The sequence below is a fragment of the Megascapheus bottae genome, chromosome 2 (genome assembly GCF_031878675.1).
Source record: "Megascapheus bottae isolate mThoBot1 chromosome 2, mThoBot2.hap1, whole genome shotgun sequence".
Taxonomy (NCBI): domain Eukaryota; kingdom Metazoa; phylum Chordata; class Mammalia; order Rodentia; family Geomyidae; genus Megascapheus; species Megascapheus bottae.
The window spans coordinates 14,820,808-14,847,978 of NC_143510.1; the positions used below are offsets into that span (position 1 = coordinate 14,820,808).

A 27,171-nucleotide genomic window follows, 5' to 3' on the forward strand; every position below is an offset into this window, starting at 1 on the left:
CATGGTCCCTCAGCTTTTCTTTTGTAATGGTTATTGTAAAGTTGATATACATAAGTCTGGTAAGGAGTGTATTTCTTTTTGAAGTACCAGCCATTCCCTCACTTTCTCCCAGTTTGTCCCTCCCAATCTGCCCCCCAAAGTTGTATAGTTAATTTTCAACACAGTATCTAGTGAATACATTGCTGAACCTTTGTCCTACCATTTCCGGTACCCCACTTATCCTCCCTAAAACAGATAAACTTACCAATAAGACACAAGGTATAGAAAACTAAAACAGTGACTAAGAAGGGAAAAAAAATCCCAAAACAAAAATTTAAAAACCTCTTCTTCCTGTTCTTGGAGTTTATTTAGATAAATATTATCAGGGAATAATGTGTTTTTTGAATTTCCACAGATTTGCCTTATGACCTAAAATATGATCTAGTTTGGAGAATATTCCATGAGCTGCATAGAAAAATATACGTTCTGATGCCACCAGATGAAATATTTTGTCTTAACTATAATTGGTCAATGAAATTATTTAGGTGTGAGGTTTCTTTGCTGTGTTTTTGCCTGGGTGATCTATCCTCCCTTAGCTTTTCTGCTCAAGGCTGGTACTTTACCACTTGAACCATAGCTCTGCTTCTGGCTTTTTGCTGGTTAATTGGTGGTAGGAATCTCAAGACCTTCCTGCCAGGCTGCCTTCAGATCTGTCTCCTGAATAACTTGTATTACAGATGTGAGCCATTCGCAGGGAGCCCTGAATAAATTTTTAGTAAATGTACATCTCCAATATTGAAGTTTATATACTTACAATACTTATAATACTAGAAATGTTCTCTGTTCCTCTAAGATTCAAACTTAACTATGTTTCTATTGGCCAAATCTCTCAACTCTTACTGTGGAGCCTAACATATTCACAGTCCAGACCTTTACAGAGAATGTTAGGTGAATCTTAAGCTGCAGTAGTGGGTGTGACAAGAGAACAATCACAATAGCCATGACAATTTGCATTGTCACTGTCAGTGAGGTATCTCTTGTGATGCCAAAGCATCTGTCTTAAAAATTGTTGCCATGAGCCAGGCTGGTATCTCAGACTCCGAGTCCTCATTTTCATGCCCCCATTTATCTAGGACCCTACCTCTTATTTTTTGGAGGGAGGTTTGTGTCTTATCATGATTCTTTATCTCATGGATTTGTATCACACACTTCAGGTTCTCCTATTCTAGAACAAATCAGGATATTCTAACCTGCTACTTTTAGCCTTGTTTTATTCCTCTATTCACTCGCTCTATGTGCTTATATGTGTCCAATAGTTGTATAGCAGCAATCGTGGATTATTTATCTTATCATTTTTACACAGCATGTGTGCTAAAACACACGTCTGTGCTGGCCATTATAGATAGCCTGGGGGTAGCTGGATTTTGTAGGAAATAGAGCCTTTAGAAGGAAGAGCTCAAGACAGTCTTCTGTCTATTGTTGTAATCCATCCAGCTCATAGCAAAGCAATATATTAATCACACATCATAGTTTACCTATTTTCTTCCTAAAGCATATTCAAAAGTGGCATATGGCATTAATTATCTAGATTATATGACTAAATTTTGCTACTTCATCTGCTTCAAGTGCTTCCAAACATTAGTTTTCCTTTAGGAAAAGGGTTTTTTTTCTGTCTCATGCTGCACCAGATATCAGAGATCTGATTAGTATGACTATTATTAAAAACCCTGACTCGGAGTCTGCAAAGTACCCTTCATCACTTGTTCACAGCCTCACTGAGATATTTGTTTCCTTACAGACAGTAGATTATTACCTTTCAGGAAGAAGGCGATTGGATGATAAGACAGCTTCGCAATGTGTTTCTGATGAGTCTAGTCTGCTCTTTGACTCAGGGCAGTGGGAGCACATTAATTTACCTGGGAGATTGTAGGCTCATGTGTCAATGAAACTCTCTTCAGGCATTGACTTTGCCCTGTCTGGCCCTTGGAAGAAGATGAGGTTGAAACTATGGTCTGTTTTCCTGTGATAACCTTGACAGTGGACTACTGTTTGTTTGGTAGGGGTTATGTCAGGGATATGTGCTGACACTCTGTAGATACAAAGTTAAGCCTAATAGCTTAAGTTTGTATTATAAAAAGTCAGTGTTGGAATCCACTAACTCTTAAAGAACCTTCAACCAAAAGGCTCAAACTTCCAAAGTATAAAGACAAGCTAGATAAAGTAAAGCATAGCTTAATTACTATTTTTCTTTGGAGTAAAAATAGACTTCATGGAAGTTTAAATACACTGCTCTTCAAAATTAACCATAAAACTTAAAAGTGTCAGTCATTCAGATAATTAGAAACATATAAATTTAAGGAATGTACAGCTGTAAAATTAACTATCAGACTCATGTAAAACACTGTATTTACTAGAGGTAAAAAAAAATAATAAATTCTTTGTTTTCCAAAACTCCTCTTTCCCTCCCTGATAATGTTGCAAGGGAAGAAAGAAATAATCTTTGTCATGCTTTAGTGAATTTTAATGATACAACTTTTAGTTGTTTAGTCTTTCATCCTTGAGTATGTAGAATATAAACCACCATATTTGTCATAGTTATTTTGACCTTAACCTTTCTCTTTTGTAATGAAAGAGACATAAAATGTCCCAGCTGGTCTGACTCTTTGTGAGAGGGAGGAGACAGTGAAGAGCTTCCATTCCTGGGTAGGTGGGAGGAGCCATGAGATTTTGTAGCTTGAATGAACTGTGGCAGTGCCGAGCCTTCTGTATTTCTGGAGAATTTAGAGAGCTGTTTCATAAAACGCGAATGGGATTGTTATTTTTTTAATCATTGCACAGAGATTATCTATTGCCTTTAAAGTACTGTTTACAGTGACCTTTAATGTATTCTATATTGGACTGACATGAAAGGAGGAACTGTACAAATCGGTAAACTAACGGCACCTTGTGTGTCTGACGATGGAGCTGCTTTGAAATTGAGCTTAATGGTTGGAGAGTTCAATTTGATTCCAAATTGAAATTCCACTGCAGAGGATTAAAATATTTTTTAAAAAAATTAGACATTCTGTAATCGCAAAAGAAAAGGGAGGGGATAATTTATCTAAAAGAATTTGGTAGTTAGCTCTCACCTTGGCAAGCCAAGGGTTTTGAATTCTTTTTTATATAGGCCTAGGCCTTACTTGCTGGTGGAGACCTTAGTAAAGAATGCATGTAGTCGATTCACCCTTGTTGCCATGAACTCACTGTAATCATGGAAAAACCTATAATTTCTTAGATTAAATGGATGCTTTTCTTTTGGCTGTAGAATTGGACCATTCTACCTTGCCTGAATGTTTGCCTTCTCTGTATGAACTGACAGTGCCCTGTAAGTAAAGGAAATCTACCTCAAAGGATTGTAAAACGTGGATCTTAAGAGTCCAAAGATACCTAAGGGATGTACAGGACCACTAAGGGCTTTGAAGGCTGTCAGAATGCCTTGTCCTTTGACACAGTCACAGAAAAAAAAATGACTCTGAGGACAGCAAGCTCCTAAGAAATACGTAGATTGAGAGGAGGCAGAAGAAATGGGCTGGGGATGTGGCGCAAGTGATAGACTGCAAACCCCAGCGCAAACCCCAGTATTCCCTGCAGAAAAAAAGAAAGAAAGAAAGAAGGAAGGCAGTAAAGAGAGAAGGAAAGGGGAGGGGGAAGGGAGGGAGGGAGGGAGGAAGGGAAAGGAAATTACAGTGAGAGTATGTAGTTACTAGTCACTAAATGTTGTGATTCTATTTCTCAAATTACAAGCAGTTTGACAAGTTATTTGTTTATAAAAGCAATAACCTGAAGTACCAGAAGGTTCAAGTTGATCACATGTATAGGATTGTAGCTCCTTCTCTTCCTTCTCCTTTCATTTACTGACTGCTTACCATATACCGGGCACTGGAGAAGGCCTGATGCATGTACTACCTCAGTGATCTTCCACATCTATCTGTGACACAAGTATTATTAGGCTCAATGAAATGTTGAAATTAGCGCCTAAGGCATTGTCATTTTTCTAGTATTTTTCTTTTCTTTAAGTAGGTGTACAAAGGAGTTGCCATTCAATAGAGCAGTTTATGAATATAGTGCGTCTTGCTCAATAACACTCCTTTTAACATTCTCACCCACCTCTCCCTCCCCACCCCTTCCCTCCATTCCTTAATTTTTAGATTATGTACTGAACTCTTGATTAAATTTTGTGGTATATACAATGCATTCTTGTCTGAATTCTATTCATCTCCCTCATTCATCTTCTACCCCTCTTTTTTCCTCCCACTCCCCCCCCCCCGCAGCAAGAACCCATTTCTTATTTATTTTGTTGGAATTTGACTTGGTCTTTCTAACAAATTATACTATTTGTGCTCTCCACAGAGCTTATTGTACTTCAGTCTCTTCATTTATAACTGTTTGAAGCACTGTCATTTTTTATAAGTTTAGCATATTCAGACATTGATGATAATGTGGATCCACCTAATGATAATATTATTCTGATGATTTTTATTACCAATTTTGAATTTAACATGGATTAAGTTGTAGTGCCCGTGTGAATGTCATCACCCAAATTCTGAGACAGAGAGACCAATCTGGAAATCAGATCCTCTATTTCCTCATATTGTCCTTAAAATCAAGTAGACACAGTTACCAGTCACACACTGTAATCAGTATATACCATTTATATATTATAGAATTGCTAATTGAGGGTAGAGAATGTGTCACAAAATAAGAATCTCTACCTATACAATAATGGGATTTAGTGTCCTCTTCTGATTCCTATGGTACACTCCCATTTCAATTGTTGGGGTTTCTTCTAGACTGTCCCTTTTTAAAAAAAATAAATTTTATTGTCAAGGTGATGTACAGGGTGGTTATAGTTATATAAGTAAGGTAATGAGTACATTTCTTGTCAAACATTGTTACCCTCTCTCTCATTTTTTCCCACTTTCCCACCTCCCCAACCACCCCGAACATATTTCTTGTAAGTATTGCTGTTACATTAGTTCACCTTTGCCCTTTGTCTCACCATTTTGTTGTTCCTCTTTCCATTCCCGAATCAGATAAATGTATGTACAAGACACAGGGTACCAAAATCAAATACAGTGATGACGGGGGAATAAATCAAAGGAGAAAAAAATGAAAACAAAAGGAAATAACTTTACACAGTACATTATAAATAACAACAACTCAGGAAAACCTCTTGTTTACATATCTTGGAGTTCATTTTGATTAGCATTATTTTGTATGGTCATATGTACGTAGCTATTGAGCTATTGTAATCTTCTTCTAGGACTATCATAGACATATACTAAATATTACAAATGAGGGAAACCATGGAGTCTATGTTTCTTTGGTTCAGACTTATTTCACTTAATACAATTTTTCCAAGTCTTTCCATTTCCTCATTCTGGTGGAAGCAAAGTATTCCATGATCTATTCATCTAGTGAGAGGCATCTGGGTTGGTTCCATATCTTAGCTATGGGAAATAATTCTGCAATGAACCTCGCCCCTATCAAGAAATCTAATAAGAACAAATGCTGGCAGGGATGAGGCCAAAAGGCAATTCTAGCAACACTGTTGGTGGGAGTGAAGATTTGTTCAACTACTGCTGAAAGAAGTCTGGAGGTTCCTCAAAAGACTAAACAAAGACCTCCCCTAGAACCCAAAAATTCCACTCCTAGGCATTTACCCAAATAACAAAGTCATACTACCAGCACAACTATGTTCAAGGACAGTAGTTTTTAGTTCAATGTGGAACCCTCTATTAATAAGCATTTTGGAATTTGTATATTAACAAATTAACAAAATGTGTCCTAAGCTAAAACTTGAGATGATAGGTATATATTTCAATATGTGATCAGGTGTGCATTTTCCTTTGCTTTCTTTGAATCTTATCATTTTTATTTATTTATTTAATTGTAATTGTATGGGTAATATACAGAGGGGTTGCAGTTACATAAATCAGATACATTTTGGACAACAGCTTCCCTTCCCTAGTACTCTCCATATTATTATTTTTTTAATCAGAGTTACAAGAATGTGCATTTCCTTTTTCCCTATTTAAAGGAGGGAAACTTTACTTTTGGGGGGCTGAGGGAGACAGAGGATGGGGAGTGGGAGTGAGGACCATGTGGCTTGGAAATAAACATTTGGTGATACCAGCTTAGGTCCAAGTTGATTTGATTTTACATGGCGTGGGTCAGTGTTTGGAATTAATTCATCAGAAGATGTAAAAATGGTGTCAGACAGCCTTCGACATGTCAGACCTCTGTGGCTCTAAGACTTTCAATTTTGAAATTGTAGTAAGATAACTGAAGATCGTTGGCAAAACAAGAATCTGAAGCTTCAGCAATACTTACTGTCATATCCGATTTCCTATATCTTCTGTCCCCTCAGGCACATTTGGGGAAGAGGTATTGCACCTTCTTTGAAATGAGACTAGCTTTGACTATTAGGACAGTGACAAAACAAATGCATCAGTACTGCCGTCACTTGAGCTCATTTTAGCATCTGATAGTCTCTTGCTGGTCCAGTGCTAAAAATTAGCAGTTGTCCTCTCTCACTTGGGTTCAAGGCACTTGAAAATGATAAACATATCTTTTAAGTCTCAGGTTAATGAAATCGTGTCAGGTGGCCATATAGCTTACTGTTTGTGTTTCAATTTGTACATGTTATAACTTTGGGGGGAAAAGGGTTGGTTTTTTTTTTTTCCTCAAGCAAACTGCAAACTTTTAAAGACATTAAGCCTGCCAAATTATAGCCACTTACTGCCGCCTGACGTATTTTTCAGCTTAGAACCACAGAGGGACTGCCAAGCCTGTTTCTTCTCATTACCTGTTCTATGTCTGGCCTGGAGTTTAGATTTTCAAAAATGGAAAAAAGCTGTTTGCGAAATCACAAGGCTCTTGAGCTCTTAGTTTCTTCTTAGTATCAACGTTTATTTATTTTGGTTTGGGCTGGGTTTCAAAAGATTGAAATTAGAAACAGAGAAGGTGACTCTGAACACCATTTATCTGTATATAAGCGAACTTTCGATGTAGGTTTAATTTAAAAAATTGCCGTTTCCTACAAGAGGGAGCTATTTTTCACATTGTTACAACATTTTTAGAGGTCACTAGGTGGTCATGTCACCAGCAGGGAGTTTGTGTTTGGCAGGCTGCGTTGGCAGTTAGTTACGAATGCCTCCCGTGATTCAGTGTTCAAAGCAGGCTGCTTTGCAAGTAACAAATACTTACAACCTGAGAACTGAAGTATAAAAAGTAGTGACAGGGGAAAATGTTTGGAAATGTAAAACAGCATCTTTAGTGGCCAAATTGGGGTGTTCAGGGAGTTGGAGATTACATGTCTACTTTATATTTGAGTTTAGCATTTACAGAAGCAGTAAGTAGCTGGCTGTCACTTGCTGCTAGTTAGCAAGGTGCTCTGAATGTGTGACTTGTTGGGTCCTGTGACTTGGATATTATCAGAGTTCTTGTTGATAATCTTTACTAATCTCATCCCCTGCATGTACTTTCTGCTGGTTACTCAGCCTGCATCTCTAGGTCATTCCTCACTATGAATGCTGGTAATTTAAGTAAGATTAAGTAGGCAGCCAAAAGCACCAATTACTGGGACTTTTTCTAAATTTCCATATAATAGACAGAACATTAGTTCAAACTTGGGATAGACCTTTATGGAGAAATAAACAAATGAAGTGTAGATGGCTCATTGAAGAAATGGCTGAGATATTTTTTTTAAGTGACAAATAGCTATGGGTGGTTTATTTGTAATTAGCTTGGTAAAGCATGGGAATAGAGATTGATTGTTGTTTTCATATTCAAACAATTATTGTGTCTCCTACCTACTTTTTGTAAAGTTTTGGTTGTTGAAATAAAAACAAGCACCCCCAAAATGCAGTGTTTACTAAAGTTTCTAGTATAGTTATTTTGCTATAGTATTACAACTTGTAGATTATTGATACTTGATTATTTTTAAGCCAGAAACTAAGTGAATTCAATTCTCTCAAAGAATTGTCATGGCTCATGTTGAATTGTTCAGAATAGAAAAGCTTCAGAAATTCTGATTTCTTTGACAGGACAGAGATCCTGTGTCTGCTTATAGTTTTAAGACAAATTACAAAGAAATTGACGGGGTTTTCATTTATTTGGCCACAACAATCTGTTGATATTTTTCTTATTATAATTTAAGAGATTTAAACATTCCTTCTGTAAATATAGGCATCTCTCATAGCCACAGCTTTATTTCCTCTTTTAAGGAAATAAACTCATGTTCTTACTGACATTTCACTACTTCTTTAAGCCCTTGTAGAAAGCTTTTTGGCTATGAAGATCTGTTGAGATGTTAAGATACTCAAAATAGTCTTGCTAAATAATTAAAAAGTGAACTCAAGTCTAGAGTAAAAATGTTGTCATGGATATACTGTGAAATTTTCTGGCTTTTAAAAATAATTTTTATTTTGAATATTTTATGTATACAATGTGATAATATAAGAGATATATTGACTGATAAATACACTGATAAATAGCAATTGAACATACTTCACAGGTGCTCATTTCTTTTTGTAATTTTTGATATCAAACTAGTGAAAAATCTTATACAGGATGATCCCTGTGTTCAGCAGCTTTTTTAAAAAAAAATTTATTTTATTGTCAGGATAATGTATAGAGGAGTTATAGTTACATTCGTCAGGTAGTAGGTGCATTACTTCTCACACACTGATATCCATTCTCATGTTTTTGTCCCCATTCTCCTCCCCCCACCTCCTCCCAATCATCTTGTTTTTCCCCCCATTGTAAATACTAGGAATGCACTAAATGCATAGGTGAAAATATGGAAAATGAGGGGGGCTGGTAGCTCACACCTGTAATCCTAGCCACTCAGGACACTGCGATCTGAGAAGCATGATTCAAAGCCAGCCTGGCAGGAAAGTCCATGCGACTTTTATCTACAATTAAATCACAGAAAAGTCAAAAGTAATACTGTGGCTCAAGTGGTAGAGCACTTTCCTTGAACAAAAACTGCTCAGGAACAGCACACAGGCAGTTCAAGCCTCAGGACAGAAAAAAAGAAAAAAAAAAAAGAAAGAAATATATATATATATATATATATATATATATATGTATAAATGGTGAATATTGTTACTTAGCTTCTGTCCCCTTTTAAAATTAGTTTTCTCACCTGGTTTCTAAAATACTGGTGACTTTTATACAATTATCTTTTAACTATTAATAGTAAATTAATGAACTGTCATAATAATCACAATCATAGCAACTAAAATCTATGTTTGCAATAAACATAGTTTTTTGTTGTCTACACGACTAAATGTGCTAAACGATTTGTACATTTTATCACATATATTACTCTGAAAGTGTATAGGTTTATCCTTTATAAAGTGAAATGCTTGGGACCTAGAAGTGGTCTATTGTGGGGCCGGGAGTTTGGCCTAGTGGTAGAGTGCTTGCCTAGCATGCACGAAGACCCGGGTTCGATTCCTCAGTACCACATACGTAGCAAAAAGCCAGAAGTGGTTCTGTGGCTCAAGTGGTAGAGTGCTAGCCTTGAGAAAATCCAGGGACAGTGTTCAAGCCCTGAGCCCAAGCCCAGGACTGGAAAAAAAAAAAAGAAGTGGTCTATTGTAGGTTTTGTCAAATTGGAAGATATTTTCATAGGCATAATGGATATCTTGAATCAGGGACTCAAGTGAAACAGGATATTTATTTGTTTCCTATATCCTTTATACATATAATCTGAAGATAATTTTATGCCTTCCAATTTTAATAATACGTTTTCCCCAAATCATACAGATGACAGTGTTACTAACCCAGGATTTGAACCTGGCTCTGGCAGAACCCCACTCACTGAGTCAACAAATCATAATTGCATATTTGCTGGATTATAAAAATCTCTCATTTTTCAAGTCTACTTGGAAACACTCATTGTCCTTCCTGCCAATGATTATATTCCTGGACCAGGGGAAAAGTAAATCTATCTCATGTTTTCTCAAGGCAATCATTTTTCTTTCATAGATTTTTCATTTTCCCAGTTTCACTTCCTATCAGTTGTTTGAACTGATAATCATCTTTCATTGGCTCGATGAATTTGGCCTAAGTACTTCGAGCATTAGTATGTTCATACCACTTTTGTTTGAGATGAATCACGTAGCTTCATCCCTGTTTGGGTTTTAGAGCCCCAGCTTTGTGGGTAGGGATACTGGCAGCCAATCCTGTGGGATTTTGCAGTCTACCAGATACTTCCTGCAGACCATCTCAATGAGCTTGGTGGTAACATCATTTGTATTTTATACACCCCAAAAGCTAAGATGTATAAAGTCAGGGAACATGTCTGAAATCAGATGGTTGTCTTTCTATTATGCCCTTCTCATATGCATGTTGATGTCTTAACTGCAGTCATAGGAATTAAAAGTTGAAAATTCACACTTCTCTTCCCTTCTTCATTGGGGCTGAGACATTACAGCCTGGTTCAGGGACACATCTGTGATAGGCTGTGCCTACTAATCTTGAAATACTTCTGCTACTCAGGTGGGGAGTTCTGGAATTGTACTTTGTGAGCCACTCTTTCCTGTGGATTTGGCTGGCAACGTTTAGATTAGTAGCCAGTCCTTGGATATCGAACGTAATGTAAGAAACAAATAGCCAAGCACTAGATGTTGACTGATCTGAGCTTCTCCCACTACAGCTTCATTGTAATCAAGGTATGGTCCTCATATCTGGATATAGCCAAGCCCATGCAAGGTCTTCACGAAGCGAATATTTTGTGAGTTTTGTTTGTCAAGGAAAAGTATCACAACTAAAAAAAAATAGCTATACATTATCTATTCTATTTTGAAGGTCTGTGAAATTATAGATGGTCTGGGTTAAAATCTCCATTTTGCAATTTACTGGACAGGTTAACTTTGGCAAGTCAATGTGCCCTCTCTACTTTTACTTTTTCCTTTTCCATCAAATTGGACATAATAGCACCTGCCTTAATAGGTTCTCATGGAAATTTAATGAGCTAATGCACATAAAGCACTTATCATGTCCAGGACAGAGAAAAGAATTCATGTGTGCCAGCTATGTGCTCCTTATCACAGCGTCTATAGACTACCATAAGTCTTGCTAAGACTGCTCAATTGTTATGAAATAAGCCCATAGGTTGCTGGTAACCAGGTTAATGTGGAAAAAATAGCTGATTGGTAAGGATTCATAATGTCTGTGGTGGAAATATGCCTATCCTAGCCAAGGTTCAGGTGGAGCTCTAGAATTAGGACATGTAGTTGGTTTTCACTAATAAGTAGGAGGTAGAGCCTGCATACCATGGAAATACTGTGGAATAAACAATCACTAGAGTAATTACCATTTAGAATGGCTCTCGGCTCATAGTCAGCCCTTTGTTCTTAGTGTTATCTCATTATTTCAAATATTTCTGATGCTGGGAACACTGGGCTGTAGCTGCTTTACCTATTTTGGGCCAACTGATTTTCTTTCCAGAAGCTTAAACATTCTTTTTCCACCAAACTTGGAGGTAGTAACAGAGTTATGGTATAACTGGTAATGTTTTCCCTGTAAGAAAGGATGAGGATTTCCTGTCACTGAGGTTTCTGGAATAGCTTTCTAATTGACCTTTCTAAAACTCACTTATTAGGCCTACTTGCTCTTCTCTTTTCCTTTATCTTTTCAACTATCCCTCCAACACTTCCTTTGTTTGCAATGGCGCCAGCATCAATTTCTTTTGCGATCCAAAAAATATATATATAACTTAAGCCCATTGAATAGCACCATGGACCAGAGTCCATGCTAGAATTTGCTAGAATTTTCTCTCTGGATATTGCTCAAGATAGCCTTCTGTTATTTGCATAGACTTTAGAGAATGTAGTGTGATAATTCATTAAACTTCTGATGTCTGTGATGTGGCCACACCTCCTCGTAGTTGAGTTGATGTCAGCCTTCCCTACTCTGACTGCAGATCTTAAGTGCTAGTTCAAACCTTAGGAGCACATTTTAGTAGAATACAGATAGGTAATACAGACAGGTAAAGGCCAACTGGCATGTTTCCAAAGTTTCTCTGAATCTGATCATCGCCACATTCCTAAATTCTATCCATCTACACATTACATTAAAAATCCAATGTAAGAGACAAAGAATCAAACAAGTAGATTGTATCTTTTTGTACTGGACCCTTCCAGCCTACCTTCATAAAGAGTTTTCCTAATGGTTGACATTTGACCAATTCAGCCTTTTCTTTCTTCTCTGGTTCCAGAAGAACATGTTATTCGTGCCAAAGGGGGAGAGGACTATTTGTGAAATAAAGAGCTTATCTTGTACCTGTCTGAAGCAGACATTATCAAATGGTCATTTAGTAGAGAACACCACTTTGGCTTCACCATGATGTGTATAAAGCGTCTAGCATGGCAGCCTCAGCAATACTTTAAGAAATGCTTTCAAAGGAAAAGACAAGGCCCAATCTGTGCAGGGATGAGAAAGAGCAAACATGTTTTACAAGCACACTCTAAATCTAGTAATATTCCGTGATGAAATGCATGCTTCCTGAACTTTGGATGTTTTTGACCAAGTTGAAAAAAAAATAAATGATAACCTAGTTATGCTATGAAGTGAGATTATTCAAATCACTTAAGAAAAGAGAATTTGCCAAAAAGTAAAAAAGACACTGCAGAAGTTCAGAATAGAAGTCTGTCATTCCCTGGAAAAGATAATGGCAATATGACTATACTGTGTGTCTATGTCCTCGGGAGTGGTATGTGTAAGTATGTGCACATGGCCATGAAAACATAAACTCAGGTCATTACTAGTCTGCCTGTGGGTTGGCACTTAGGAGTCACTTGACTACAGCACATATATCATCTAGAAGGCCCCTTCCCTTTTCTCCCGAGCCATTCAAATCCTTCCTTCACAGCTAGCTATTCCTGTTGCCTTCGGTGAAACCGCCCTCAGCCTCCAAGACTGAAAGGATAATTGCAATGCAATCCCGCATTTTAAGATTGGCCAAGAGTTCAAGCTCTGTAGTCACATAGACTTGAATTCAATCTCTACTTCTATCAGTAAAAGCAAGGATAGCCAAGGATAATCTACTGAAATTTCACAGCTTTGATTTACTGAAGTATATATTGAGGATAATAACTTTCTCTTCAAAGACATGTGTGTGTATGTGTGAGCGTGTGTGTGTGTGTGTGTGTGTGTGTGTGTGTGTGTGTGTCTCAGGGCCCTGTCTTCTTACTCATTCTTTTCAGTCACAGCTGGTACTCTACTACTTGAGCCATGCCATCAGTCCAACTTTTTTCTGGCCTATACTTGGGTTGGCTTCAAACCACAATCCCCATATCTCAACTTTCTCAGTAGCTAGAATTATAAGCTTAAAGTACCAGCACCTATTTTGAGAGGACTATATGAAATAATGTGCCTTTCTTTTGCTTTCCATGCTAATCAAAATGTTAATAATATACCATGTATTCCCTAGTGGTTCTTTCCTATAATCATAGCTACTTAGGAGACTGAGATCTGTGAATCACCGTCTCTGAGACACTTCTCTCCACTTAACCACCAAAACAAAAAACAAGAAAACAGAAATGGAGCTCTGGCTCAAGTGTTAAAGCCCTAGCCTTCAGCAAAAAAAAAAAATGCTCAGGGACAGTGCCCAGGCCCTGAGTCAAGCCCCAGGTTAGTAAAAATTATTTACTAACAATGACATCACTAATAACCATTATTTATTTTTTGCCTTATAAGTTTTATATGCTTTTCTTTTCTGTGCTGTAATAATGTACAAGCCTATTCATTGTTGGTTCTTCATAGGCCATAGTATAATATTCTGTCCAAAGTAAAGTTTCTCTGGCATAGGCAGTTATTAAGGGACTGGTTGGTAATATTAGACTGCTCTTTTCTGATGCCTATATGTATGCAATCATCCTTAAGGATGCTTTTTATTAGGCCCCATTGGATGGGACTCGGAGTGCTTATTTATTTATTTATTTATTAATGTATTTTTATTTTATTTTATTTTTGCTAGTACTGGGGCTTGAACTCAGGGCCTGAGCACTGTCCTTGGGCTTTCTCAAGGCTAGCTTGAGGCATAGCACCACTTCTGTCTTTTTCGAATCAAACTCAAGTCTTTGTGCATGCTAGACAAGCACTCTACCACTAAGCCAAACTCCTGGCCTTTGGCGTGCTCTTTTAAAAGCTCTTCACCCCCATGCATCTTTGCCTTCTATGTCCTGTGACTTGAAGTTCAAATCTAAACAGAGATGCTCCTCAGCTGGAGCCCGGCAGCCCCGAGGCTGTCCAAAGTGATGGATGATCTGAACTCAAAGCAATCAATCAACAGATCAGTATCACAGGGAGCAGTAATCAGTGTCAGGTTGGAGTCTGATGCTTTGTTCCTAAGTGTTTTTCCTGGTCTAGGGGTCCTTACAATGGACTGGAGTTCTGTTCACTTCTTCAGCTTCTAGTTCCATTTACTTACCCCTAATTTGTGTATTAGACTCTCTTGAATCCTAGGTTCATTGCCATTTGTAGTCAGTCTTGAATGCAATTGGAATGCTACTTGGATTTGTGGCTAGGGAATGGCCTAAAGCTTTTAAATCTTAGAGTGTGTAAAGTGATTTAAAAAATAAAATTATCCAGGGGAATATATTATAAACAAGTAAAACAAGTTGGCTGCTGATGGCTTATGCCTTTAATCTTAACTGCCCAGTTGACTGAGATCCGGACACTCATGGTTCAAAACCAGCCTAGGCAGAAAAATTCGCAAGATCATATCTCCAAAATAACCAGCAAAAATTCAGGCTTACAGGGATGGTTAAATTAGTAGCAAGCTGAGTGAGTAAGTGATCCTGAGTTACAATTCTGACTAAAAACAAAAGGGTGCAGCATGTATACTGACACCCCAAAAAATTCAAGAAAGCTACTTTCATTGATAGAAAACAACTTGAATTGTATGAAATTGCAAATATGCAACTATTTCTGACCCACAAGAAAGTAAACTTCCTATCACTTAGCATTCTAGTCATGAGTATAAAGTTTCATTCTTTCTGCTTGGTTTTGAGCCTTTGCTTTTTATTGGACATTCAGAATGAAAATAATGGGGTAAAAAGGAGCTTTTCAATGGATTATCCCAACATTTGTTGCACATAGGTGGAATGCTATGTGAATTTGTATGCCCACCTTCTGGATTGGTAAACAGGATGTATGGATATCTTTGTGTGATTTTTCCATAAAATCCATATTTGTTCCCAGTGGTAATAAAGGGTGTTTTATTTTTATCTTGTGATCACCACAGGATCAGCCTGTCTGAGGCTCTGTTTGCCTCAGAGACAATGTCTGTTTTGTTTGTATACTGATTTCTAGTACCTGGAGCACAGAAACACTCAATGAGTTGAAGGCATCAAAGACTTGGGCTCTGAGAATCAGTCTAGTTTTGTCATGCTTTTGTAGCTAGTAAACAGTCACTTCACTGGAGAATGATCAGTTCACTTACTTCAGATTGGACTTCATAATTTCATGTTAAAAATTCTCTGCCTTCCAATGATCACTTCTGTTTGGGGTAGAAATTTTGCTTCCACGAGCCTCAAGGCCACCCATACTGTAAGTCTGTTTCCTATGCCACTGTGTCTCAGGCTGGTTCTTTGGCGATTCTTTCCAGATGTGGAATATTCAGGTAGTTTACCAGTTTCTCTCATCAGTTGTCTGCTTTTGTATTTGCGAGCAGCTTTCTTATCACTGAATGGGAATGGCAAGAATGGCCCATCATTGTATTCAGAAACCCAGAAATTTCAGGTAATTAACAATTATAACTCATTATTTCAGAGTTCCCTTACTGAGTCTTGCAGTTCTTAACTTTGGAATCAGTTGCTTAGCAATGTACTTCTTAAGGTATTATGTGGTAGATGCATAATTTTCTACTTCTGTAACTTGGGCTCTGAAATTCATGAATACTGAATATGTTTTTGTCCTCAGTTTTAGGCTACAATCATTGGTGAAGCATCACCAGGAGAATGGCTATGGACATTTATTTGCTTTTTCTCCCAGGGATAGGACCAGCCAGTGGTCAGTGACTGTGCAGGATACTTTCTCAATGTTTTCATAAGAATTTTAAAAGCAATTTTCCTCAATTCTGTCAAAATTGTGATCACTATGGTTTCACCTCTTTACCTTAAAATGTTGAAGTCTAGAATGTCTAATCTCAGTGTATTTTTAAGTGGTTTTCAAAAAAACATACATTACGCGTATACCTTCAGTTTTCAACTAGAAAGCCCCCTTTAGCTTTGTAACCTGTTTTATTCTGTTCTGGGTATTCTTTTAGCAGAATCTATGCAGAAATCTTGAGACTTTACTTCACTTAGAAGCAACTCTGTGACCATAAAATGACCCCGTTTTAAAATAACATCAATGACAAAATCATACAAAAACAATCACCTAAAACAGGCCAAACCCTCAACAAGTCCAATCCTGTAATAATGATAAGTTGATAGTTTGATAAATTATCATATGAGTCCAGACTTTCATCTAAGGATGAAAAATGTTAGCAGAAGGAGATTAGACTTTGAAATAGTCTAACTCGCCTCCTCACATCATGGATCTGTCCTGTAGTGGATCTCTTCTCTCCCTCCCTCCCTCCCCCCTCTCCCTTCCCCCCTCTCTCTGTCTCTCTCTCCTTTTCACCCACCCCCAACCGCATCCAGTACTGGAGCATGAAACCAAGGCCTGTAAATCTCCCTCAGCTTTTCTCACTTATTGATGGTCCTCTACCACTGAACCAACCCTCTACCCACAGTTTTCTGGTTAATTGGAAATAAGATTCAGATTTGTCTGCCTGGGCTGGCTTTGAATCATGATCTGGCCTCATGAGTACCTAGGATTATAGGTATTAGCCATTGGGTCTGGCTCTTTTTGTTGTTGTTTTAAATACCCTTTGGGTACTTTTTAGAAATGGAGAGCTGGGCCAGTGTCCCACACCTGTAATCCTAGCTACTCAGGAGGCTGAGATCTCAGGATCGCAGTTCAGACCCAGCCTGAGCCCAAAAGACAGTGAGACTAATCACTAGAAAACAGAAAGTGGGGTTGTGCTTCAAGTGTAGGTCGGTAGCCTTGAGCTGAAGAGTTCAGGGACAGCGCCCAAGCACAGAGTTCAAGCCTCATGATCCACAAAAAAAAAAAAAAAAAAAGAAAAGAAAAGAAAAAAGAAATGGAGAGACAAACGTGAACCAATACAGCAGTGGTACTCAGTAGACCCTGTGTTGAAAATCAGCTATAGAACTTATGGGTGGGGACAAGAGGGAAAACTTGAGAGAGAGTGAAGGAAGGAATGACATTGTCCACAAAGAAGTATACTCATTATCTGCTAACCCCTCTGAACATCACCTTCCTAAAAACAATTTAAAAATGGGGGTAAAGGAATGCAGACATGGAATTACTTCAGAAAGAAGAAAGAAAGAAAGAAAGAAAGAAAGAAAGAAAGAAAGAAAGAAAGAAAGAAAGAAAGAAAGAAAGAAAGAGAAAAGAAGTGACAGTATTTATTATAGTGGCCACGAGGTGGCAGACCTAAAAATCCCAACTTTTTCAAAGTGGCTGAGACACATGAACAATTGCATCTCAGAAGATCCTTTTGAAGTCAGTAGTGTCCCAGAAGAAAATTTTCTAGGTTATCCTAAATTATTATTCAGTTCTCTGTCAAACACAACTTGATGGGCATCTGCTTAGCTTTCTTCTCTGTAGGCATCAGGTTTTTCTGCCCTTCCTGGAAACAAACACTGGCTACCACTATCCCTGACAACACACAGGTGTGTGTGTGAAAAGAAATACCCTCCAAAGAGTTGCCTCTAGGAAACTCAACATTCTCTATTTCTCTTTTCTAAGATCCACTCCATGGAATCTTAATTCTCTTTTCTTTCAAATGTTGTCCGTTTGATTTTTCATTATATCGTATATGGGAACCGCCTATTATTTCATAGAAACATGTCAAAGGGAGATTTGATTTAGGACAAGATATTCAAAGAAGAAGGGAAATAGCTAGCTCAAGAAAAGAAGGGATTGGGCTGGAAGTTTGGTTTAGTGATAAAGTGCTTGCCTAATATGCACTAAGACCTGAGTTTGATTCCTCAATACCACATACACAGAAAAAAGCCAGAAGTGGTACTGTGGCTCAAGTGGCAGAGTGCCAGCCTTGAGGAAGCCCTGAGTTCAAGTCCCAGGACTGGCAAAAAGAAAAGAAAGAAAAGAAAAGAAGGGGGCAAGCTGGGCACAGTGGCTCACATCTGTAATCCTAGCTACTCTGAAGGCTGAGATCTAAGGATCGCGGTTCAAAGCCAGCTTGGGTACTAAAGTCTGAAAGACTTTTATCTCCAATTAGCCACTAGAAAACAAACAAACAAACAGAATTGGCACTGTGGCTCAATGGGTTGGGTTGTAGCCTTGAGCTGAAGAGCTCAGGGACAGCACCCAGGCCCAGAGTTAAATCCCACAACTGACAAAAAAAAAAGGGGGGGGGCAGTTTGCTACTATGTGCAAAGTTTATTAATAAATCTTAGTAGTCTTGAATGTATGTTTGACAAGAAATGCCTTTAGTGAAACACAACTATGACATGGATGTACACACATACATACACCTCATGTACCAGTAAGAAAAAGAAACCATCAGATTTCCTGTGGGCCAAACCAGTCACTGACCTATACTCTGGTAGTTGCTCATTTCCAAGCCCAAAGGTGATGCACTAATACTAATCTCTTGACAGTAACTAATCATCCATGAACAATAGGTTTAGTTGAGGGAGACAAGGAGCAAAGTTCTGCCCCACAGTGAAGTCCAGATGTATATGGTTTTCTCATTATCAATCATCAGTAGACTTCCAGAGACTTTGCTTGGGTGCATTCTACCTAGAAAGGTCTGAGTAAGGTTGAATGATAACAGAGAACCCTTCTAACCACTGCAGGAGAATGGCAAGAATGACCAATCATTGTCCTCTAGTAATATACACTAACACAGGGTCCTGGCATAGGTCATGGAAGTGTATTTCACTCACTTTCTCTCTGCCTTCCAACTTTACCAATGAGTTGTAAAGATTTTTTTAATGGAAGAATTTTTTTTGTTGTTGTTCTGAAGTTGTTTGACATTCATTAGACGGTGCTCTTGACCCTGACTTTTAAAGGGTTACCTTTCAGAATACGTTTCCATTTCTCAATTTCTCAGACTATGTGAAATCACATCCTGCATACTTCTGTGTGGCCTTTTTGGCTAGAATGATATTGAACAGTTATTAACCGAGTCAGGCCTGGCTGTCTGGGATGCAGCTCTTGTATGGTCCACAGAACCTTTTCCACACTCAGAATCTGTTTTCTCCCTTAAATTTTGTTTGTGAAACAGATGTCAGCTCATGAAAGTCAAATGTGCAGCTAAACAGAGACCAATTTTAGAGGTCTCTTTGAAAGTCTATCTTGAAAGTAAGAGAGTCATTAGCGTGTTTAGATATACTTAAATACAAAGAGGATCTCAGTATAAAACAATGCAAAACTTTCAAATTTTTCAATTTGGTGGTGTCTATGTTGTATAATACGTAATTGCTAACATGTACTGGCATGGTCATGTCATGCAGTAAACAAAAAAATCTTTACACGCATTATTATACCTATTTCTTACCAGGTCCAAGAGGGTGTTGCCATTACTGTTTTTTCATTTACAAGGAAATGTAAGTTTCAGAGATAAAAAGTAACTTGCTCGGGGTCACAGAAACAATAAGTGTTGCTGAGAGTTAATTTGATTCCAAAGCTCAAATTCTAAAGTTTGATCTCTTCTCACAGACCTGAGAAATATTTTATTTGTGAGGATATGTGAAAAATAATCATATTAAGGTATGGTACTCAAAGGAAGTCTCTCTCTCTCCTCCACTCCTTTCCTTTCAGATCTAGCAATAGTAATCAGTTGTAGCTCCCACATGCCCACTGACAAGATATAGATAGATATTAGTATCCTCTGTCCTTCATTACCTTCTTAACAGTTCTTTTGAAGGGCTGGAAATTGAGAGAGCAATTACATCCTGACACAGCCCCTCCTTTTACCTCCAGCCTTTCCCATTTGGAAAAATCTATTGACTTCACACTCACCACACTCAGTGGGAACAGAATGCTAAGTACTCATGGCATTTACCATCTCTTAGTGCCACAGGGTGTTGGCACTTGAGAGCTAACTTCTGGCCTGGTTGCACTTTGAAAACCCCACAGATAGGTCACCTGCCTACATAGGTCATACATAAGGTGGTATTCAGGTAGACATGGTGTACAGAGCACAAAACTTCCACAAGCCTCGATGGTCCCTGTGTTAAGAGATTCCAGTCCTGTCCTATTAGGTTTCAAAGGCTGAATTCTTAGTAATTGGAGTAACTTTTTATTTATTTAGGTCAGTTTTAGGTAGGTGAAAGGAGAGTAAACCACATTAAGGAGTCTAAATTGCCAAAGGCTGGCTTTTCGAAACCAGTTCTGTTCTTTGTCCTTAATGAAATCTGTGCTTGTTCAAATGTGTCTAATCCTGTAGGCCTGCTGCGCTTTTTTTTTGTGGGGGGGTCATGGGGCTTGAACTCAGCCTGGGCACTGTCCCTGAGCTCTTCAGCTCAAGGCTACCATCCTACCCTTGAGCCAAGCCCCACTTCCCATTTTCTAAAGGTTAACTGGAGATAAGAGTCTCAGGTCCTTTTGTGCCCTGGCTGTCTTTAAACCTTGATCCTCAGATCTCAGCCTCCTGAGTATCTAGGATTATAGGTGTGAGCCACCTCATCCAGCTCCCTTACTATGCTTTCTTATGGACCCTTCTGCTTGTGTTTGGAGATAGGTTTTGATATTAATTCATTATTATCAAAGTCACTTTTTCTTATCAAGTTGGTATTTGAAAATACACCTTTAAAATGGAAATACATGAGCATCTCAATCCCGAGACAGAAACAGCTAATCTCCACCCAACCCTCACCCCAGGGGGTAAGACAGGCTGTTTTGAACAGGATCTTTCCTCACCAGCTGTCTTAAGTCACCTCCTACTGAACTTATGGCTGAAGATTCAGGGTCATGAGGGAAAGAAAACAGTAATTAACTGGGAAAAGTTGATTGAGCGGAATTTTTTCCCCCATTGTCTGATTGGAACATGACTGCCTGGAGCTGAACGCCATACATAATGTTCGGTCCACCCTTATATGTCATTATCCAAACATTTCTTAATGGAATGCATTTTTTAAACATCTGCTTTTGTAATCGAATGTGGTCCTAGAGATGGGTCAGCTCACAAAAACAAGAACCCACAAGGAAAAAAAAAATAGTGTCCATGCTTCCGTCGCAAGCCAATTTATAACAGTCCCTAATTGGCTTACTTCATTTGCAGCTCCTAAAATTAATTTTAGTCCCCCCCCCAGGGATCAGATCACAATTAAAAGAAAGACAGCAACAGGGAGTGAACCAGAAATGTTTACAAAGCTCCCTTTTGAATTGATGGTGGTAAGTTGTCATGCTGTGTAATGCTATCAGCAAGTCCTGGACCTCTCTTTTTGAGGGTTAGCCACAAGCAACATGCAAGAGGAGGCATTTATTATAGCAAGAGATGCCCTTTAGGCTTCTTTTGTGTTAGTCCCTGGATGACTTTTTTTTTCAGGGTGGGCAAAACCTTTTTTTTCTAGTATTTTATTAGCTGTGTCTTAACTACCTCCTACAAACTGAAGGACAGATTAGAGTTATTAAATGTGTTCTTATGGGTATTTTTATCCATTGTTAACCCTAACTAAATGCATGGGAGGGCACAGAGTCTCCCCCTTTTTTTCTCTATTGTTGCCCATATTCGTTAAAGAAATTATTCCCCTTGACATTTGTTTAGGCTGCACTTTGATAAAATGCTGTCTGTGGTCCATTCTCTTAGCTTGGCACACAGCAGACTCCTATAGATTTATTTCTCTTTGCATTATCTTATCTTTCTTGCTAGCATATTTGGGCTTCCTTTTCATATTTTAAGCTATATTTTGAGGCTTAGACAGATCACCTTAGTCTTGTATACTGGAGTGTGATAGGGTTCTTAAAGATAATTTTCCAAGTCTTCAGTATATACTTAACCCCACTAAATGACCAAAGATGCATTTATATACAAGTCTCATGCTGTCTGTTAAGAGACACAAAGGATGGATTAAGTACTGAAAGTGATTTCAAACTTTTGGGAACATTTTTCAGATTGATGGGTGGAGAAACCATCTTTGAAGCAAGATAAATTTTGCCTTAAATCCAATGTATTTAATAAGGGAAATCATAAGAAATTTCTCTTTGTGTTTTCGGTATCTATCCACATATTATGTTAATAGAATATTTAGTAACTTTTTTTAAATGTGCATCACCACTGCAAATGTTCCATTTTTTCAATTTTTGAATGGCTAAACCAAATTTCCCCAGTGGCTAGGTAGCTGAAGCCTCCTCATCTATTCTAGTGTTGGTCAGTTTCTGAAAACCAACCAAATGTGTTTCTAGTGACATATTTTTCATTAAGTGCTCTCTGTTGGTATCTCAGTAAATTGACTCCTGAGAATTATAAAAGTATAATCTGATATAAGCTGGCAAGATATGTTTACCATTCCCCACCCTCAAAAAAAACGGAATCATAAAATAACAATGGTGAAAACCCATAAGTATATAAAATCTATCTCATATTCTTTACATAATTAGCAAAAATATCAGCTTTATAAGGAGTGGACATTTTCTTGGCTTAATTTGTAAAACTGTTGCATAAAAAAAGTATAATTGCTCTGTCAACTGGAACTAAAATTTGGCTTAGTCTAGCATCTCTATATAAATACCTATACCCAGATATGGACCAATTGTCACATACCATTCCAAATATCCTTAAATGCAAAATATTCATATCTTCTTAGTTTATACCATTGTTACTTTTTCTAATCTAATTTGATTTAAATAGATTACAATTATTGAATGTTGATCTTAATCAGTATACTTTTAATAAAAATCTTCATTAATTGGGCTATTAGTGGCCTAGTGGTAGAGTGCTTGCCTAGCATGCACAAAGTCCTGAGTTCGAATCCTCTGTACCACATACACAGGAAAAGCCAGAAGTAGTGCTGTGGCTCAAATGGTAGAGCTCTAGCCTTAGAAAGGTCAAGCATAATACTCATACCCTGAGTTCAAGTGCCAGGACCAAAAAAAAAAAAAATCATCATTAGTTTGGGGCAATTTAGAGGTCTCTGGTTGTATAATGTTAGCATATAAAACAGAATTTTTAGCCAAAGGCAAAAATAAGAGATAAAAAGCAAAAGTATAATATAAAAAGTATATAGAACCAACGAGATTATTTTTTGTTGATATTAATGTTGGTAAGTATTCTAAAGTGTGCTTTTTTTTTTGGTCGGACCTGGGGCTTAAACTCGGGATTTGGGTGCCATCCCTTAACTCTTTTGCCCAAGGCTAGCATTCTACCACTTTGAGCCACAGAGCTCCACTTCTGGTTTTCTGGTGGTTAATTACAGATAAGAGTCTCACTGACTTTCCTGCCCTGGCTGACTTTGAACCACCATTCTCAGATGTCATCCTCCTGAGAAGCTAGGATTACAAGCATGGGCCACCAGCACCTGGCCTTAAGTATACAATTATAAAAAGAACTTTATATGTGTTTTGAGGTCTAATAGTTGAAAATAATTTGAGTTGGAGATTATTTATTGATAACATCTGTAAAGAATCTGAAATTGATCCTTTTTTTCCTCTAATAATAAACTAAGAATTACAAGTTATTGTTTGTGGGGATGAAGCTCTGTGGTAGAACACTTGCTTAGCATGAATAGGCCCTGTGTTTCATCTCCAGCACCATAAAGAATAATAATAACAATGATGAACTTGGGCTTTCTATGATAAAAGGAAAGCTTAAGTGTTAAATTCACAGAAGCCTGAATTATAGTCTCACAGGGAAGTGGGAACTTGCAATGACCATTCTTTGAAATGATAATAATGATTAATAGTAAAGTTATGGGTGGAAAATGTGTTAAAAGGGCCAAAAGTAGACACAAGAAGCCTCATTAAGAGATTCCTGAAGTTTATCACATGGGAGTTGACATAGATTGTATCAGACATTGTGTACATGGGAAAATAGGTGTGCACCTAAAGTATAAAGAATGGGAAAAATAGCTAGGTGCAGTGGCTCACTCCTGTAATCCTAGCTATTCAGGAGGCTGACATCTGAGGACACGGTTCAAGCCAGCCTCAGCTCTAAAGTCTGTGAGACTCTTATCTCCAACTAATCACTAGAAAACTGGAAATGGGGCTGTGGCTCAAGGGTAGGGCGCTAGCCTTGAGCTGAAAGAGCTTATGGACACCGCCCAGGCCCAGAGTTCAAGTCTCATGACCACCAAAAAAAAAAAAAAATGGGAAAAGCACACAGGATGTAAGTTACCCGGGTGAGCAATTTCCACATCTGCCATGCTTTTGAAGCATGCACCTACAGTTTACGTGGTGATTAAAAAGCTTTGCTTATAGTATTTAATTGTTTAATCTTACTCTGTTTGAGGAAGAAGGAATAAAAAAAAGTGAACAGAAAAAGAATAAAGTTGATCCCATTCCTCCCACCATAGTGAAATGATGACAGTTATCATTTTTATATACTTCTTTCCAGTTGTCCCCAGTGGAGAGTATTTTCTGTGGGGTCTTTATTGAATATAGACTTGCATGCTAAGCACTGTGAAGGGTTTGAGACTTTTCCTATTGACTTGTAATAAGTCAGTTAAGGGTTCAGGCAGATGACAAGGGACTTCTCAGCTAGAAAAAAGGAGTTTATAGCAGACAGCCAACACAAGATGGGTGTGTTTGAATATATCAATTTCTCTTTCTCCAAGTCTTGTGGAGACCAGCGGAAGATGATTATGCAGTTGATGGCATTACAAGAAAGCAACCTGGCCTTAGGGAAATGGAGCGTTTTTGAAGAAGCACACTTCACGGGGCTTCCCCTTGACCTGAAGGGAGATACCACCTCTGTTTCTCAACACTAGTCACTCTATGAGATCCTGAGCCATGTCAGGGAAGGAAATAATGTCTTTACTTGTAAAAATGTATTTTCTTAGCAAACATAAATGTGTTCTCATGTCATGAAGATTTTTTTTTTTTTTTTTTTTTTTTGCCAGTCCTGGGCTTGAGCTCAGGGCTTGAGCACTGTCCTTGGACTTTCTCAAGGCTAGAGCTCTACCACTTGAGCCTCAGCACCACTTCCAGCTTTTTCTATATGTGGCACCGAGGAATCGAACCCGGGTCTTCATGCATGCTAGGCAAGCACTTTAACCACTAGGCCAAACTCCTGGCCCATGAAGATTTCTTTATCAGCACTTAAAATTGCTGCACAAGGCTATAGCCAACCAAGTAAAGAGTTGCAACCCAATTTATGAACGAATTCCCAGTTTTCCTCAGATTGCTCTTTGAGGTGTTTTCCATGAGACAGAGCCTCGTTTAGACATTTCAGCTTGGGGGAAGGAAGGTAAAATACTGCAGTGGCCTGGTGTGTTGTAGCAAGTGTTCCACAGGTCATACACAGGCTTGCCCTGATTTGAAGTCTGTGCAACGTCTTCTGCATGGCCTCCTCTACAAGTATATACTAGGCGGGAGTGGCTAGCACATCTGCCATCTTAAGATATTATCCATAAGGAGACAATCTTGTGAAGCTGGATATGAATGTTGCTGGTAGTAGTCCAGACTGCCCTGTTTTTCTTTGGGAAAGTGGAGATATTTCCTGACACATTGCACAGCTCACACATCTGCCAGAGCCTCCGACAGAAGCTCTTATACTGCCAGGCATGAGTAGATCCCAGAAAAGTCCAGATAATTCCCTGCAGTGAGAAGGGAGAAAATCTGAGATTCAAATAATGACCACCTTGTCCAAACATCTGGAGGGAAACTGGTGTGGTGATGAGGATTAAAGAGAAAGCTACACAGGATCGGGACCATGCTTCAGTGCTGAGAACCTGTATGCATAGGAAGTAACTAGTGTAGAGACTGGAATACTCAGATCTTCTAAGGCACCTAGGTTGCTTCCCAGGTGATTTGCTACCTTTGGTGGGAATGGAGGAAGACTTAAAGAAACACACCCAAGTAAGGCATTTCTACTTCAGAAAGTATCCCCAGAAGATCCTGTGTTATAGTGACAAATGTGTCCACGAACTTAAAACTCTCAAGGTGGGAGGAGGCAGCCTATCTGCATAGGCAGTGATTATAGAAAAGGCATAAAGCAACACATTCTCATTTTTTAAAAGTGAAAAGAACCCAGGAACAGTGGCTCAAATCTGTAACTCTAGCAACTTCAGAGGCAGAGATTAAGAACTACAGTTCAAAGCCAGCCCAGGAGAGGGGGGAAACATTAGCTGGGATATAGTGACATATGCCTATTATCCAGGAATTGAGGGAAACATAAATAGGAGGAGACAACAATCTAGGCCAGCCCAGGCATAAAGTGAGAATAGCCAATGTAATTAAAAAAAAAAAAAAGAGGCTGGGTGCAATGGCTCACGTTATAAAGCCCTTGCCTAATAAGTGTATGTATGGCTTTGAGTTCAAACCTCAGTACTGCTAGGGGGAAAAAGGGTGATTGGAAGGCTAGTGCTATTTATAACATTTGGAAAAAGTAAAATATGAACTTACTACTTGAAACCTAGATGTGTTGAGCATTCACTCTGTGCTCAGAGCTCTTCTAAAAGCTGGAAAATTGATGGTCAAATGATAGAGCTGTGGAAAAAAATCAGTGTGACATACAGAACTTGCCTGGAATATAAGTTGGCAGATGGGATGCCATTCTAAGAGGAAGCTATTAGAGAGCCTTTCTGCAGAAGACACCTGTGGGCACAAGTCTAGAGGATGAGGTGATCTGCCAAAGCTAAATTTATAAAAAGAGAACAAGGTTAGCATTCGCTAATTGACTTGAAAATGGACCTGTAAATAATCCTGCCTCCATTGAGGGAAGGGAAAAAAGGGCTCTTGACAAAAGTAATCATACTTGATATTAAAAATGCTGCAAACTTGTATTGGGTTTTCTTGGAGACTTAGTGTGTATTGACAAATGGGTGGATGGATAGATGATGGAAGAAAGCATCTCAGAAATGAGTTCTCAGATGTAGCCTTCCTATAATTTCTAGCTGGATCTAGGATGCCATTCAAAGATCCTTTCTCAGAGGTCAC

General features: G+C 38.4%; 1 protein-coding gene across 12 annotated transcripts in view; it reads left to right on the forward strand.

The window, feature by feature from the left end:
• Erc2 (ELKS/RAB6-interacting/CAST family member 2) overlaps positions 1 to 27,171 on the forward strand; it is a 909,407-nt gene that overhangs the window by 658,383 nt on the left and 223,853 nt on the right. The window lies entirely within an intron of this gene.